Source organism: Ambystoma mexicanum, chromosome 1q, assembly GCF_040938575.1.
Source record: "Ambystoma mexicanum isolate Mex_15411 chromosome 1q, UKY_AmexF1_1, whole genome shotgun sequence".
NCBI lineage: Eukaryota > Metazoa > Chordata > Amphibia > Caudata > Ambystomatidae > Ambystoma > Ambystoma mexicanum.
In genome coordinates, this window is record NC_090922.1 from 514,852,080 (window position 1) to 514,869,631 (window position 17,552).

At 47.9% G+C, this 17,552-nt stretch overlaps 1 protein-coding gene across 3 annotated transcripts in view; it reads right to left on the reverse strand.

The window, feature by feature from the left end:
- Positions 1–17,552, reverse strand: part of LOC138530413 (guanylate-binding protein 1-like) — a 1,110,598-nt gene that overhangs the window by 297,772 nt on the left and 795,274 nt on the right. The window lies entirely within an intron of this gene.

Genomic DNA, 17,552 nt, shown 5'->3' on the forward strand with positions numbered 1-17,552 from the left:
AGGATACACTCCTTCTAATAATGAATGGCAGCAGGCGCGAACATCACAACTTTTTCGAGGCATGAGCTCACATTCTATCTTTGGGAACTTACTATCCCACTTCCGATAGATGGCAGCAGGCACAACCTCCCCATTACTGCATTTTGGAGGTGTGATCCCTTTTTACACTAGGGAACACTCCCTCTACTAATGGATGGCAACAGGCATGACCTAACCATCAACTCTTGTTTAAGGCGTGACCTCACTACACAATTGGAGAAACTACTACTCCCAAATCATGTAGATGGTTGCAGGCGTGACCTCACCATCTAGACTTTTTCCGAGGCATGACCTCAACATCTTTTTCTTTAGGGCATGACCCTTCCTACTAACCACAAAAATCTAATCTGGCTCCCAGATTCACTGTGAGACAGGCACAACCCCCCTTTTCTAAGCTAAAAGGCACAACCTCCGCCCTACTATTTGCAGGTACATGACTTACTATATTTGCAAACACTACCGTTGGTACATCTACAGTCACTCACTCTGATCATAAACCTCAATCACATTTACTGCAGATAACCTACATGTTGGAATTTATAAAACAAATTCTGTTCAGTTTTTCTAGAACTAAACATAACATCAATAGTGTAGGAGGGGCGTGGCTAGAGGCGATGTAAGGAGGTTGTGTCTGCTAAGAGCTCCTGATGATCCGTACAGCGATCCGACAGAATCCGTTGCCTGCAAAGATCAGAAAAAGCTAGAAAACAGCGTGCAGCGACATGAAGACGCAAGGAACCTCTGAGCCATGAAGAGACTGGAATCCATGTGAACGTCTGTCATGAAAGCAGACTGCGGGACGAAACAAAATGGTAGTTGCAGCCTAAACTTCGGAATGGATGCTGGAGTGGACCCGGTGTGCCTGAAGTGGAGAGCAGCTGAGCCGATCCGTGTAGGGCTGGGGCGCTCTACATAGCGGTCCTGCCCTAAGTCAGTTAACTAAAAAGAAAAGCAAAGTGAGTGCTCCCGGGTCGGGAGGGAGAGGTTTCCATCAACTGGGAGTATTGGAACAAAGGCGGCCTTGCACACAACAGGCTCACTGCAGAGGCCATCAGCTGCGGAGTGAGACGACACCGTGGATGGGAGATCCCTCTACAGCTGTAAGCATTGCATGGACGTACCAGTGCTGTTATCAGAACAGCTCGACTGGCGGCAGGTGAGGGAAGGCTCGACACAGCTACAGAGGAGCCGCGGTATAAACGGAGAGGGGGAATCGCGGGTAAGCTCACCACCATTGGATGCCTACGTGTTACAAGAGTGGCAGGGAACTGGACAGGGTAGAAGCCAGCGGTGTCTACAGACTCTGGTAAGGAGCTGGGGGACGGGGCGGTCTGGATTAAGACAGTATCCCGGAATAAGGCAAGCGGGCCCCCCCCCACTGCTCATAGAGCCCTGTGAGGCGACTGCTCCGGACACGCACTGGAGGGGCCACCCCCTGGTTAAAGAGCAGGGTTACCCCGGTGCCCAGAGCGTCCGCTCTATACAGTCACAGGTGGCGGCGAGGACGTCCTGGCACAGCATTAAATACACCATTTTGCCCTAGACCCCATATGACCCGGCTCCACACGCTGCCCACCAAGAGAATGCCGAGCTGAAGACTGTGACATAGGCAAGCGGGTCCTCCCCCCACTGCTCACAGGGCCATGCGAGGTGACCATAGCTAAAACACATGTGGAAGGTACCCAAACTAAAGAGCTGGGTTGCCCTGGGCCCACTCGCACAAGGACAGAGGCTTACGCCCTCAACGATAACAGCACTGAGGGTGGTGCAGGCGCCTCAGCGCCGTACTAGACACGTCGATCGCCCCAGAATTCGCCAGACCCAGGCCTGCACACTCCTACCCAAGAATTGCCAAGCTGAGGACCGCAACACCTATACGTAGGTGCAACAAGGGCCCAATCTGACTAATGCGGAGCCTCGACAAGCCACCGAGAAGCTAAGATCTGCGAGGACCCTCACCTTAAATGTGCTGTGTCGAGAGGAGGAATTACACAGCACTGAAGTCACCATAAGGACACATATACATAATAGGGGGCGCTGAGTGATACACATATATTGCTGCATGGGGATTGGAAACCCCAGTGGCATCACACTCGTGGGGGCCTGACGCTTCCAACCCCACAAGCGGAGATCACTCGAGGAAGAAGTTGAGAGACTTCAGTTGTGACGCTCACGTGCGCGCAATCAGGGCACCCCCACGACCAGGCACCAGAAGTAACAGTACTCCACTGCTGGAAATACGACAAGATAGAAAGAAGGCGCCTCGCGGTGGCCACTTGTGTACGGAAGGTCACGAAACACAGCACAAGCAGGCGTTAAAATCACCCCAAGGGACCACTGTCACTCTCAGGCCTTGAGATACTAACGAGCAAGATGGCCACCAAAGGGGGCAAGATCAAGATTAAGCAGACTACGCTGGAGATCTTTACTGCAGGCGCGGCGCACTGGCCAGACACAGGCAACGGAGACAAAGGGAAAGACCAGCCGTGGTCTGAAGGGAACACAGCGGAACCAGGGAATCAGCAGATCCTGGAAGCTATTGCGGCGCTCCAGGTCACAATGGAAACCGAGATAGACGCTGTAGCTATTGACCTAGCATTATTACGCCAGGATGTCCAGAACTTAACGGAAAGAACAGCTAAGCTGGAGGAACAGGCCCAAGAAAACAGCAGTGTGGGGGCGCAGACGACAAAAGATGTGGACATCCTCATGCAGAAAGTTAAGCTATTAGAAGAGAGAGCTGAAGAAGCGGAAGGTTGTGCGCGCAGGAATAACATGCGCATTGTTGGCCTGCCAGAGGGAATCGAAGGAACAGACCCCACTAATTGTGTGGAGAATCTGCTGATTCAGGAAATTGGGGCGCAGAATCTTACGCAAGGGTTCATGATCGAGAGAGCCCACCGATCCCTTGTTAGGAGACCACCGCCAGGAGCCCCGCCTAGACCAATGATAACTAAAGTACTGAACTATAAGGACAAGGAAAAATCCTGGCCTTCTCCAGATCCAGAGGTTCCATTCAAAGGGACTCAGCGAAGATTGCAGGGTATCCTGACTATACTTTCCAAGTTCAAAGAAGGCACGCCCAATTTATCTCCACGAAGGTGAGACTTAAGAAAGCTGGGCTGAGGCATATGTTAATATACCCAGCAAAACTGAAAGTGTTTCACAGAAATAAGACCCTATTCTTCGAGTCAGCAGCGGAGGCCCAGGAATGGACAGATGCTACACAGATGTCGGACTCGGAGGAGCATAGTCAGACGATTTGAGGAGCGCCGAGGCCACCTGGTATTGCAGCTGGTACCCGACACAGTAGATATACGTCTGAGACACAAACATATTTGTGATGTACAATGTAAATGCTGTGCTAACAATATAATGGCAACTTGATCCGATAAGTATACCAGGAGCAAATAGGGAAGACACAAATTCCTGGTAGAGGGACGCCGATAGCGTTCCACTAGCCCCCCGGAAAAGTTGTTTTGGACATATATTTGCCCGCCCGTAGGACACCAGGAGACCAGTCTAGGACAGGGTCAAATGGAGCGGAAACGGGGTAGTCCTAGCTGGGGTTGCTCAGCTGGACAAGTTATGTGTGAGTTTGGTTTGCAGTTGAGGGTGGGAGGGGGACTGGGCTTTAATGGGGATAAGGGGAAGGGGAGGGCGCTTTGATACACCTTGGACTACGTCAGATATAGAGATTTTCAAGGACATCGGTAGTCTCGCCGTCAGTATGATGATTTGAATTTCCAGGGAGGATAGCTGACAAGATCAAAGTTATGTCTTGGAACAGTTATGTCAAACGCTGTAGGATACAAATGTATATTAAGAGGCATAGAGTGGGGATAGCACTCTTACAAGAAACCCAACTGAAACAACTGAACCTAGCGAAGGCGTGGGGGAGGCACACTCATGGGCTCCACATACTCCACTTATGCTAGAGGGGCCTTAATCTGGATTGACCCGACCATCCCCTTTAGGGTTCTTACAACCAGAACGGATGACGAAGGTAGGATGGTCCTCATACATGGCATGCTAGAGAGCCGGGAGGTTTGCATAGTTAAAAGAATGCACCAAACCATGACGCCACAGTATTCTTTCAATCGCTATACCCGAGACTGGGCCCATATCGGGATGGCCCACTGCTATGGGGAGTGGATTTTAATTGCACCCCACCAGGGATCGATCAGATGACAAACATAAAAGACCGTCCCCTCCCGCCAAAGTGCTACCATCACTGCTACAGTGTTTTTAGCTAAAAGACCTGTGGAGAGAACAACACGGGGACAGTAGGGAATATTCCTACTACTCAGCCCCACACAAGGTTCATACTAGAATAGATTACGTACTTGTCAGCGCGGAACATGAATCGATGTTCTCAGACGCGAGATACTTGGCAACGCTCCTGTCTGATCACGCCCCACTCATTGTCACCTGGACGGTGTTCACCACCAGACCGCCCATTCCCACATGGAGATTGAAAAGTGAAGCGCTTCTAGATGTGGCGTTCCGAGATCAGATCAGAAAAAGTACACTAAACTTTATGGATACTAATGAGGGAAGTGGTGATAAAGTGGATACAGTGTGGGAGGCATACAAGGTGGTTATAAGGGGGGGAAATGATGGCAGCCTCGGGAGGGGCCCAGAAGTCCATAGAAAATACCCTCACAGGCGTTGAAGAGGAACTACGGGTCCTTGAGACAGAGGCGATAGTGGACCCAGAACATATAAAAAATGAGATCGAATTGCGACAGGCATGCTTGTTCCATTGGGATAGGCTGGGGAAGCACAACTATGCACGACATGTGGAAAGGAACCATGCACAATGTGATAAGCCCAGCAGGATGCTTGATTGGCTGTACACACGGGAAGCCCCTAGGATCCCAATAAGCTCTATTCACTCCACGGACCACGAAGTGGTAAACACGCAAGACGGCGTAAACGCTGTTTTCTCTGAGTATTACCAGGCATTATATGCTGACTCCCCGTCAGCAGATGAGTGCGATATAGAGGATGTCTTAGACACAATACGACTCCCTAGGTTAGAAATACACCAGTCTGAAATATTGGAAGGCGCTGTCACCCCCGAAGAGGTGGTGGCCACTATAAGAATGCTTCCCTCTGGTTAAGCCCCGGGGTCTTACGGACTGACGGGTGAGTTCTACAAGGAATAGGAGGACGCCATGGTGCCGCTCCTTGCCAAAGTGTACAACGGAGCTTATGAGGTGGGGATCCTCCAAAATTCCATGAGGGAAGCCGTCCGAGTCCCTCTTCTGAAACCCAATAAGGATAGCACGCACTGCGGATCATATAGACTGCTGTCCATGTTGAATCAGGACAATAAGATCCTGACAGCACTACTGGCAAACAGACTTAGGAAAGTGATCCCCTTGCTAATTTACCGAGACCAGACAGGATACGTACTAGGCAGGAACATCTCTGAAAACCTGCGCAGATTGCACCATGTTATTTATGGCTCACAAGCAATGGAGGCGCAGTGCGCGGTGGCATCACTAGACGCCACCAAGGCGTTCGACTGTATATGCCACCATGGAAAAAATGGGCATAGGGCCGACATATATGAAGTGGGTCAAACTAATATACACTGAACCGATGGCCAGGGTCTGAACCAGGAAGGTGTACTTGGATGAGTGGCAGTTGGACAGTGGCACGCGGCAGGGCCGCCCCCTGTCTCCAATGCTATACATCATAGCTGCGGAACCGACGTGCGCATATTTAAGACAGGAACACAGCAACGCCGGCATTGAAATAAACGGAAGGTCACACGTCGTGTCTATGTACGCCGATGATATCCTGTTATATCTAAGGGACCATCCTGCCATATGTGTTGGAAGTGCTAGACAGGTTTAGTGCAATCACTGGGATCAGAATAACTTGCCTCTTCCCTTTGGCTGTGATGGTAGCCTTGAGAGAAGAGAAATTGCTGGCACTGCCCCTACCATGGTGTACCAATTCCTTTAAAAACCTGGGGGTGAATATACACCACGACCCCAAGACAGAGCATGCTCTTGACGCAACACGAGTTAAAGAGTTGTCAGTGGAAAGAAGAGCCGCAACTCCTGAAAATGGTGGCATTGCCCAGGCTGATGCATTGCTTCAGCAACATCCCGTTGGTTGTCCCGAGGCAATTCTTACGTGGGTGGGAGTTGTTTTTTTTTTTTGTTGGTGGGGGAAGGGTTGTTAATCAACGATGTAAATGATGCTTATGTAGCTTTGCTGTGTGTGTTGATTATTCAAATAAAAACAAATAAAAAAACATCAATAGTGTAATTTTGCAAATTTGCTAAATGTCTGTTGTACTTTACAACATAAACCTGCAAAGCCTCAACATTCATTATCTCTAACTCACTCACTCAGGCTTACCATCCATATCTCATCAACTTAAAAATAAAGACCTTGGAAGTCCATTTTTTCTTGAAAATCCTCAAAGGATTATAAACCTCTACACAAATGCACAAATCACACATGCCACGCATGCTCAAACAGTACTATATTTGACTTCTTAACTTCTATATAATTTCACCCTTTGCATTCTACCTTAACATACATGTTAATTTGCTACCCATACAGCTTCTTGCATCATATATAATGCTAGGAGTTAGACATTAATGCACCACATACATCCTTCTTCTCTGTTTCACCATACGTGTATTTATACTACAAACGATATCTTTTTCATGTTACACCGTACCATTTGCTACAGGATAACGCAACAACATTACTCAAGCACCTCTATAAGTGCAAAAAGGATACATGGCACAACTTCAATCTTCTTCTTTGTGCCCGCATTCCATGCAACGTTGTACAGCCCATTGACGCATGTACACATGTGTAGTGCTACACCTTTGTTCCAGCCAGCACCCTTGCAACCCACGGCTTCTTACTTCATAAACCAGCAAGGTTCTGTCCCTCGTCGGATCATTAATCTCGGTCCGGTACTCAGTGTCGCATTCTCTGTGTTCAAATTTCTGGACACTTTGCTTCTGCCTGCTTCACATGACACGCGTCGGATTGCACACAAGTCTTGCTTCACTCCTGCACTAGATCGCGTGGCCTCTGATCCCTTCAGCGATCACTTCACACTTCCTTGCCATGCTTAAGCACATCAAATGGTGCTTTCCTCTAATTTTATCAACCTTCACTTAGGGCCGTAGAGATGTGGGCACTTACGAACGCAGTAAAACAATGACACTCACGTCACACATTCCATCAGGTCGCCAACCCCCTCAGCATATTCACTGACGTCACCGTTGGGGAGTCCAGCATGGAGCCCATCAGAATTAGTACAGTCAAATGTACAATTTAAAAGTGGTCTTCCTGCGGAATCACTAGCATGCTGTCCCTTCTCATCATTTTACAGTTCCATGCTACTTTGCTTTAGCAGTACATGTTATCACAGACCTTTCCGCTTTAACCCTTGATGCTGCACCCTTCCTGGGAGATGCCTCCATCCATGCGCCTGGCTTTTCCTCCTTTTATTTTTGCCCTGGGTGATGCCTCCACCCCTGAGCTTGGCCTTTCCTCCCCTTCTTTTCGCCCTGGGTGATGGGACTTACTTCATTTCCTTGGGGGGCAGTGGTTCCTCTTCTTCTTCTGATGCTCCCCACTCAGCAGTGTCTTCTTTTTCAGCCCGCATGCTCTTAGTTTCAGTTTTCATCATCGCCAATGTAGAATGGTAGCTTTGTACTCTTTAGCTGGTTCAATACTTATTCTCAGTTCCATAGGTAGTTACTATAGGAACACATAAGGAATAACATTGGGTCCATCACCCAGGCTAGCTCAGCTTCAACGGACACTGGCTAGAACCTTAACATACACTTAACATAAACTCACAGGACAACATTCCACACTAGCACTCCAACATTCTCTCAGCTTCCCAGCCTCCCCTACAACAGCCAATTGCAGTGGCCAGTAGGCGGAAGCCGGCACAACTTCCCAAAGGCACATTTTCTCAAGGCACTGCTCTGTCTGTGCCTGTCCTGTCTTTCTTCTCCCTCCCGCGACAAGGAAAGGGCTAGAGCCCTGTCCTCACCAAGTGACAGCCTGCACCAGGCTATGGACCTCATTTATTTATATGCTGTAACACAGTGAGAAGCGCGAAAATCGCAGCGCCTGCAACCGTGACGAGATCAGAGTCCACATTTATTCTGCATCATACCACTTAATATTTGATGCCCCGACCAGCCTCCTACCAGAAGCAAATTTTCACTTTTTGGCTACTTTTGGGTAAAACCGACATCTAAATCCACCCTTCCAAAATGGCCCCTGCTTTCTAACACTTCTGCTAGGTGTTATCTGACCATCTGCCTGCGCCCCGATTGGCCAGCCTCCCATACAACAGCCAATTGCAGTGGCCGGTAGGCAGAAGCCTGCACAACTTCCCAAAGGCACACTTCCTCAAGGCACTGCTCTGTCTGTGCCTGTCCGTGCCGCCGATGCCCCAGGCCCAGTTATTCTGCCAGTCTGCACGACGCCTAGAATACCACTGCAGATCTTGGATAGACACGTCCTGTAAGTAAGACTCCCCACTCGCAACAGCTTTGTGCGCCCCCACCAAGACCTACCGTCATCTTCCACCATCCGTGTATGATGCTAGACTCGATTATTAGCCTGCAATACATCCCCCTCTGTGCTGCTTTCGATATCACACCCTACTAAAGGCTCACCCATCAATCCAGTCAACTGTGCCCTGTCAACGCTGAACGTTTGCACCCACTTGCTGCTGCACCTCTATCACTGCGACTGGTCACCATGCTTATGAACTTACTGCATGTTTACCTGATGATTATCCACCACTGTGTTTATTGCCTCGATAACGTATCTGATTGTCAGGTCGCATATCGAGCATACAATGTTAAGTCCACAGTGATGCCTGCCTGCCTGCCTGCCTATCTGTAATATCAGACAGAAGTAATACATAGCATATGATACTATAGCTGAACACCGCTATAGACTACATATACGGCCTAAACCATACTGCTGCTCACTATCTGCCGCCACTTCGTGTCATCCGCATTACCACTGCGCACCCCAAGCCTGTACGTATACAGCTAGCAGATGGATCACCGCCATACACTACGGTGCCCCTCCAGTGCTCTCCCCACAAAGATTTTCCTCGGACTACACACATCGCCTCCACAGCCACTCATAACTAGACAGGCATAAGAATGATATTTATAGCCCTGTGGCACCTCATATCTCTCTTCAGCACACTTTACCCACACACACCTCACCACTCAATCTATAACATGTTCCTCACCCACAACCACAGTAATGGACAATGCACTACCACAAGCATCATTATCCCAAACCCCATGCACTCAGATAACGTAGCCCCAACATGGTTCCTCCCCACTCACACACCTCGCAGTACAGGGCAACGCGCCACTAGCACCCTGATGCCTAGCCCTACTCTTTCCGATACTATAGCCCCTATATGGTTCCTACCGCATTGCCTTCCAACTCACTACAATGAGGCTATCAAACATTCTTCCCCACACACACACACACACACAACATTGCACCCACCCACATCACCCAAGCCATATGCTTTCAAACATCCCACCCTCCTACCCTGCACAACCACGATCAGAAACCTCAGACTAGGTTCCAGAACACAGCCTGCACACTCCACCCTCAAAACACAACCCAAACCCATCGCTCCCATCACAGCACCTCATGACAACCGGCACACCCCCTGCCCCAATGCCTCCACCCCCCTACATTCAACAGAAAGCCACAGTCTACCGCAGAAAGGATCAAAGGCGTGCTCATCAACGCAAGATCCTTAGCCGCTCATGCCCTTGACATAGCCGACATCATCACCCTCAATCATCTCGACTTCATAGCCATCACTGAGACCTGGCTCCACGCAGTATCAGATCCCACCCTAGCGCTATTCATCCCAAACGGTTATACCATCTACCGCATGGACAGACAAACAGCTAAAGGCGGAGGCGTCGCCTTTATAGCAAAGAGCTCCCTTAACATAAGACAGATACTCAACCAAACACTCCCATCTGCAGAATTGCTCACCATCAAACTATCCACAACTAATACAAGCAAAATTACCATTTATCTCATATACAGACCGCCAGGCCTCATCTCCTCCTTTAACAACGATATCACTCTCCTCCTCTCCAACAACACCAAACCCAATTCACAGATACTCATTCTAGGCGACTTCAATCTTGGCTACAATGACTCGAAAGACGACAAAGCAAACACAGTCGCAAATACCATCTCAGAGCTAGGACTCACCCACCACATCTCTCAACCTACACATAACAAAGGCCGAACCCTCGACTGGTTAGCGGACCTTAACTGCAACACCACAATTTTATCCAACACACCAATTTTATCCAACACAACCATCACCTTCATCATCAACAAATATAAACAAGCATCAGCTCCTCCCCCAACGCTCCACCCACATTCACAAGAAATAGCAAAAATATCACTGTTGAGAAACTTCTCCCACTACTCCAACCTATCATCGATTTCACACCTACCATTGCTAACCCCACACAATTAGTAGACCTTTATAACACAACTATTCTCAAGGCCATCAATACTGTAGCACCGCTTAAATTACGCAAAGCCAAACCACGCGTGCACCTCAACACTTGGTTCACACCAGAACTGAAAGCTCTTCACAAAAACAAGAGACAAGCCAAATCAGTGTGGAAACATTCCCCATCCATTAACAACAAGACATCCTACACCTCAGCCTCCAATAACTATAAGTCAGCAATCTTCCAAACAAAAAAAAACATGTATAATGAGAGAATCAGCAAGGCCAAATCCAACACAAAAGAATTATTTAACATCCTGAGAGTCCCCATCCCCCATCCCCATACCAGACACGTGCACCAAAGACACTTCTTGGTGTACAAACATCCAAGAAGCACTACTTGGCAAAATTGCTATGTTGCAATCTAAAATCGAGTCCAAGAAAGAAAGCCTCATTGTCACAGACAACCCTATCTCACCCACCCACACCAAACAAATGGACAACAACAACCTATTCAAATTCTCAACCATCACCACCAAAGAGGTCGAAGACATAACCTCCCTGAAACCATCCAAATGCCAAGGCGATACCTGCCCAGCTCCAGTTATCAAAGACGCGGCCAAACACACTTGCCCCATTTATCACCTCTCTTACAAACTCATCATTCACATCCAGCATAGTACCTAACAACCTAAAGGACTCTTGGGTCTTACCCCTGCTCAAGAAACCAACCCTGGACCCGAACGTCCCCACTAATCACAGACCCATTACAACAGTGTCCTTCCTCTTAAAAATCCTTGACAGAGCAGCCTACCTGCAGATTCAGATCCACTTAGAGAAAAATAAACTGCTAGGACTAAGACAATCGGGCTTCCACCACAAACATCGCACAGAGACCGTCTTGATCGATCTCAAGATGCAAATGGACAACCTTAAAGACAACGGTAAATTGGCCCTTCTACTCCTCCTTGAACTCTCAGCCGCTTTCGACTTGGTAAACCATGAGATCCTCTGCAAACACTTAGCTTCAGCAGCTAACTTTTCTGACAAGGCCAATGCCTGGATTCATTCCTTCCTGAAAAATAGATCCATGAGGGTCTTTGCACCTACCGCCGCCTAACCAGCTCCCGTCACCTGTGGCATCCCTCAGGGTTCCTGTGTTTCCCCCACATTATACAATGGCCTTCATTACAAGGTTGGCGGAATGGTACCAGTGCCGGTAAACCCATTCCGCCCTATTACGAGGTCTCCTCGCGGGACCCGCAATGGGCGCCTGGTAAAACCAGGCGTCCTTACCGGGTCCCGCTAGGAGACCAGGGAGCTAACAACGGGCCTGTTATAAACGGGCCCGTTATTAGCTCCTTCCCCATTCCCATTGAGCCCTATGGGGGCTCCAAATGGGAATGGGGATGGACCGGGTCCGGGTTCCTCGGACGAGGAATTACCGGGTCCGCCAAGGATGGCATGGCCCGGTAAATCCTCATTTGAGGAACCTGGGCCCGGTAAGGAGGCAACCATGCCGCTAAATGCGGCATGGTTACCTCCAACCTCGTAATGAGGGCCAATGTGTTTACTAAACCCCTTTTTGACATACTGGATCATTTGGGTGTCATCTATACGAATTACGCAGATGACACTCAAATACTCATTCCACTAACAGGCAATTATTCCACCGACAATACAGTCCTCAACAATGTTTATTCCATTATCCAAGAATGGATGGCCAAACATGGACTTTGCCTCAACAACGACAAGACTGAGTTCCTTCTCCTAGGTTCCCAATGCAGACTCAACAACCTTGACAAACTCTACCAAACATTCACCATTGACAGCAACAACATCGACTCTAGGGATTTACCTTGACTCCTCCCTCACCTTGACTAGACAAATCAACGCCATTTCTTCCTCCACCGCTTACAGCTTAAGCTCATCAATGCCTGCAGAAATTACCTATCGACCTCTAACTGCACAACTCTAGCGAGAGCACTAGTACTCTCAAAAGTCGACTATTGTAATGCACTCTAATTGGGCACCAGCCAAAAGAACATCAACAAGCTTCAAGTAGTCCTAAACAATGCTCTAAGAGAAGCATGGAACATACCTAAACATAAGCACATATCTGACTTTAGACGATCCACCCAATGGCTATACATACCTAAAAGAATTGAGTACAAAACACTCTCTCTCACACACAAATGCTTGTCCAACCAAGCACCTAGATATCTCTCGGACAACTTCACGCATAACACCTCATCTCGCCCAACCAGATCAGCTCAAACCCAATGCTTAAATGTCCCCAGATTCAAGCTACAGAGAGCAGGCGGCACAAGCTTCCCAGTGCTCGCCACAAAACACTGGAATTCCCTACCAATTGATCTCAGAACCGAACCATCCTTTCATCGCTTCAGACACAGGGCCAAAACATGGCTACTTGCCAATGAAGCCTAAGTCCCCAACTCTCGCTATCATTTGACTTATGTACATACATCCATACTTATATTGCCACCATAACCTGCAAATACTTACTGCTCAACTACTTAGCACATAACTAAGATATCCAAAATATCTAGCCACACAACTGTATATAACTAATTCGATATAATTTGATTGTATATACTGTAGAACCTGCAAATGCCACACAATGATTTCAACAACCATGCAAATGCTCATATACTGCTTGCGTGTTCTGTGTATTATATTAACTTTATAAATGCCATATAATGCCTGTACTACCTTGTAATTTTCAAATACTGACTGTGATAATGTTTGTAACCTTGCATCCACGTCAAGCGCCCAGTTGCCCCAGGGCCAGGCAGCGCTATACAAATAAATAAACTAAACTAAACTCATGCATTCACAGACAAGCACTTTACAACAGTTTTGACCCATGCCCTGACGATTTGAAGGTAAGTAAAGCCTTTTGCTTTGCTTCCCTTATCTTTTTGCTCATTCCTATGGGGAAACTATCAGTCCATAAGACTATCAGTACTGAGAGAATACAGGCCTCATTACGAGCTCCGAGTCTATGGTCGGCTGCTGTCCCACCTGCCAGTTCATCTGGCGGGTGGGACGGCACCCACTCGTAGACTTTCCAGGAAGCACCAGCACCGTTATTAGTGGTGCTGGTGCTTCCATCATCCCCATTGAGTCCTATGGGAATCACATTGGAATGGGGATTTACATTTTACCGGCACCGGACTTCCAGGAACACCGGGGTCGTAATCCCCTGGTGTTTCTGTGGAGCCAGGCATCGGAAATAAATCACAACTTTGGCAGCAGCCTGCCAGTTTTACCAGCACGTTTACCGCTGGAATTGTAATGAGGCCCTAGGTCTCTTTTAGTGAATTTCTTGAATTGCTATAGTTGCACACATCACCTAAAGTGAAGTGCAGCTAACATGCTTTGCTTCTTTATAACCTTTTCTGTAGTGGCTTTTTGGCTACATTTATAATGTGCCTGGGACTGGTGGCAGCAGATATTTTTCAACCGTGTTTTACAATTGGAATTCGTACACTTTTGCATTTATTGTAAATGGCTACTAAATGTGGCTAGCACCCAAAGGTGGCCATGCTACAAGGATTTTGGAGGTCCATTGGCAATATTGTTGTTTGACCTTCATCCTGCCCTCTCAGGTCCAAAATTGCCATACACAGGAAGCCCTTTCCCAGGAAAAGTTGCTGCTTTACCGGTCAAAGTGGCGAACTGTGTGTTAGCACGGATATGGGAGCTCTTACTGTCTGGTTCCAGTACACATCCTGGTGCCCGAATATCTGTTGCTGGGCAGATGTTGTGGACAGTGGCTATCCATGATTGGATAGTGTGGTAAGTCAGAAGAAGGAATGGGACAAAGGGGTGGCATTTCAAACTCTAGGTTTTATTCAAATAATAAGAACAGGACATAGCTTTCCCTATACCTCGAAAGGCTTCCCTAACTAACTGAATTCTAACTCGGGTGATCGTCGTCAGGGTGTTTGTCAAACTAAAGAATCAGTCCTCTGTCCAAAGCTATCCTACTCTGACCCTCCGACTGATGAAATGTATTCAGAAAACAGAAATGAAGTCAGGAGAATGACCCCCTTCTCCTGGTCCAACCGATTCAACCTTTTTTTTTAAAAAAAAACAATTTTATTGATTTTCAACAACAAAATAACATACAGACTTGCATATCGACTTACATATCAATTCACATGACAATCTATATCCACATGTGTCTGCATGTTCCCCCATGCTCACAACTACCCCCTCCCATACCCAGCCTAATCCACCTTCATTATCTCTACCTCATTGTAACTGACTGTACTCGCTGTCTATATTATCCTCTAGTTCTTGACTACATCCCTGCTTGCCCACCATCAACGGTATCCGTGTCCATAGGCAGCTAACTCTGATACCATATGTTTCCATGCATCTAAATCCACATTTCTCTCCTCCTGGCCTCGGTGGGCTGCCTCTTGCCACAATGCGGTTTCTGCTTTCGTCCATTTCTGGAGGTCCTCCCACTATAAACGTACTTGCGGACCCTTGTGTGCTTTCCATCCCATAGCTATTGTACCATTCACCAGTATACATGCCAGATCTTTCAACTTACTCCCATGTCTCGCCCGCTTCGTTCTTGCAAAGCTAACCAGCAGACAGGCCATGGGCGAACTCGTATCGAGTGTAATGCCCGCTCGTGTTAAGGCTTGGGTTATCTCTTCCCAATATTGTCTAATCTTCGTGCAAGCCCAAAACATGTGTATTAGATCAGCATTCATTAATCTGCATTTCAGGCAGGATTGTTCTGTTGAATTTCTGAATTTGGATATTGTATTCAGGGATAAATATGCCTTATGGGTCACGTACAATTGGATCAACTGTAACCTTGCGTTTCTGGACACCTTGTGGCAAGCCATCACTCTGCCCCATACTGCATCTGTCATTTGCACTTGTAAATCTGATTCCCAGCTACGCCTGGTCTGTACTAGCATATCCCCTGGCCTTGACACCAATAACTCATATATTCTCGAAACTTCATGCACTCCCTCTGAAATATTGTAAAATGTTTCTATCGTCTCGTCTTCCTGCAGTTCTCCCTGTGTTCCCAGCCATTTCTGCCTTAGACTAGTAAGGAGACTGGTATAAGTGAGATGTTGACCCAATAGTATCCCCGTATCCGACGCAAGTTCCATAAAATTCCTCGGTCTCCCTTCTCGAATCACATCTCCCACCGTCGCCACTCCCAGTGGTTCCCAGTACTTTCTCTCCTTTACCCTCAGTTGTGCATCTTCACTTCTGAGTATCACCAGCGGGATCTGGGGGGAATATGGCGTTGCTTTCCCCAATTACTGCCAAGCCCTCCGCCACATTGTCTTGCCTAGCCTTAGTAACAGAGGAGGCCGCTCGTCTCGCAGCATAACGGTCTATAATTCCCTTTTCCAAAAGGAATGGGGCACATGCTGCCTGGAGCAGCTTTGTCTCCTGGGTTTGCTCGTTGAACAGCTATTTGGCCACGAATTGTAGTTGGCTCACCACAAAACTTGCTTCGAACTTGGGTACTCTTATACGGCATTGTTCGTAGGGGCTCTGACATTTCGTGAGTGCTAGCCTGCACCGCGAGTTATGTCGCAGAAAGCTCTGACATATATTTTAAGGCAGGCTTTCGGGATCTCATACGGGACATTAGCAAAATAATGAAGGCATCTCGCGGACACCACCATCTTCAACAATGCGGCTCTCACCATTAATTAGAGCGGCAACCTAGCCCAGAAGGTCATGGAATTTTCAATTCTGTCTACCACTTTCTGAGTGTTTTATATGTGTTCTGTCCTAGGATCATGAAAAATGTCCACTCCCAGGAATCTGAACGTGTGCACTTCCCACCTGATCGGTAGTGCCGGCAACGTGTTTACAGGTTTCCCTCTGTATCTCGCTAGGGGGAACAAGCACGACTTCTGCCCATTGATCGCGATAACCGATAGATCAGCATAGCACTCCAACTCGTCTAGAATATACTGGGTGTTGTAGGTACAGGAGCATATCGTCCGCGTATAGGGAAATCAGGTTCCGGCTCCCAGGGGTAGCTATACCTGCCTCTAGATATTCCTTTCAGAGGTACACTGCTAATGGTTCCAATGCTAGGATGAAAAGCATTGGGGACCATGGACAGTCCTGCTTTGTGCCCTTGCTTAACCACCACTGCTCTGAGATGAGTGTGCCTGTCCTGACCCGCGGCGTCGGCTAGCTATATAACAACTGTCCCCATTCAATATATGTGGGTCCCATGCCAAAGCTTTTCAATACCGCCATCAACCATGGCCATCTGACTGAGTCAAATGCCTTGACTCCATGGAGTGAGGCCACTGCTAATTGTTGTGTGCTACCTTGGGTATGGTCTATAATGTGGTGTAACCTCCTAAGGTTGCTTGTGATATTTCTGTTGGGCACGTACCTTGATTGGTCTGAATGTATAAGCTTGGATATAGTCGGCTTAAGCCTGTTGGCCATTAGGGCTTTGAGGATTTTCCCATCTTGGTTAAGCAATGAAAGGGGTCTATACAAGCCGCAATCAGTTTCAGGCTTGTTGGGCTTCAATAGGGGGATACGAAACAAGTTACTTACCTGTAACTGTTGTTCTCCAGCATGGGTCTGGCATGGACTCACATGCTCATGAATATTCCCCGTCATCAGGCTGGGAATCCTCGGAAAAGAAAAAATCAGTTTCAGTTTAGTTTCTGAACTGTCTTTCTACTAATAACCAATCACTGGTCTCTGGGTCATACTGCCCCCAGCCAATGACTGCCCTCTACCTAAGCCCCTCCTATGGCAGCCATCTTGAGATTTGGTAGCACGTAAAGTGGCAGTAGTACCAAGAGAAGAGCCGCAGAGGGGTTGGAGGGAGGGCTTGCATGTGAATCCATGCCGGACCCATGCTGGAGAACAACAGTTACAGGTAAGTAACTTGTTCCTTCTCCAGCATGGGGTCTGGCATGGATTCTCATGCTCA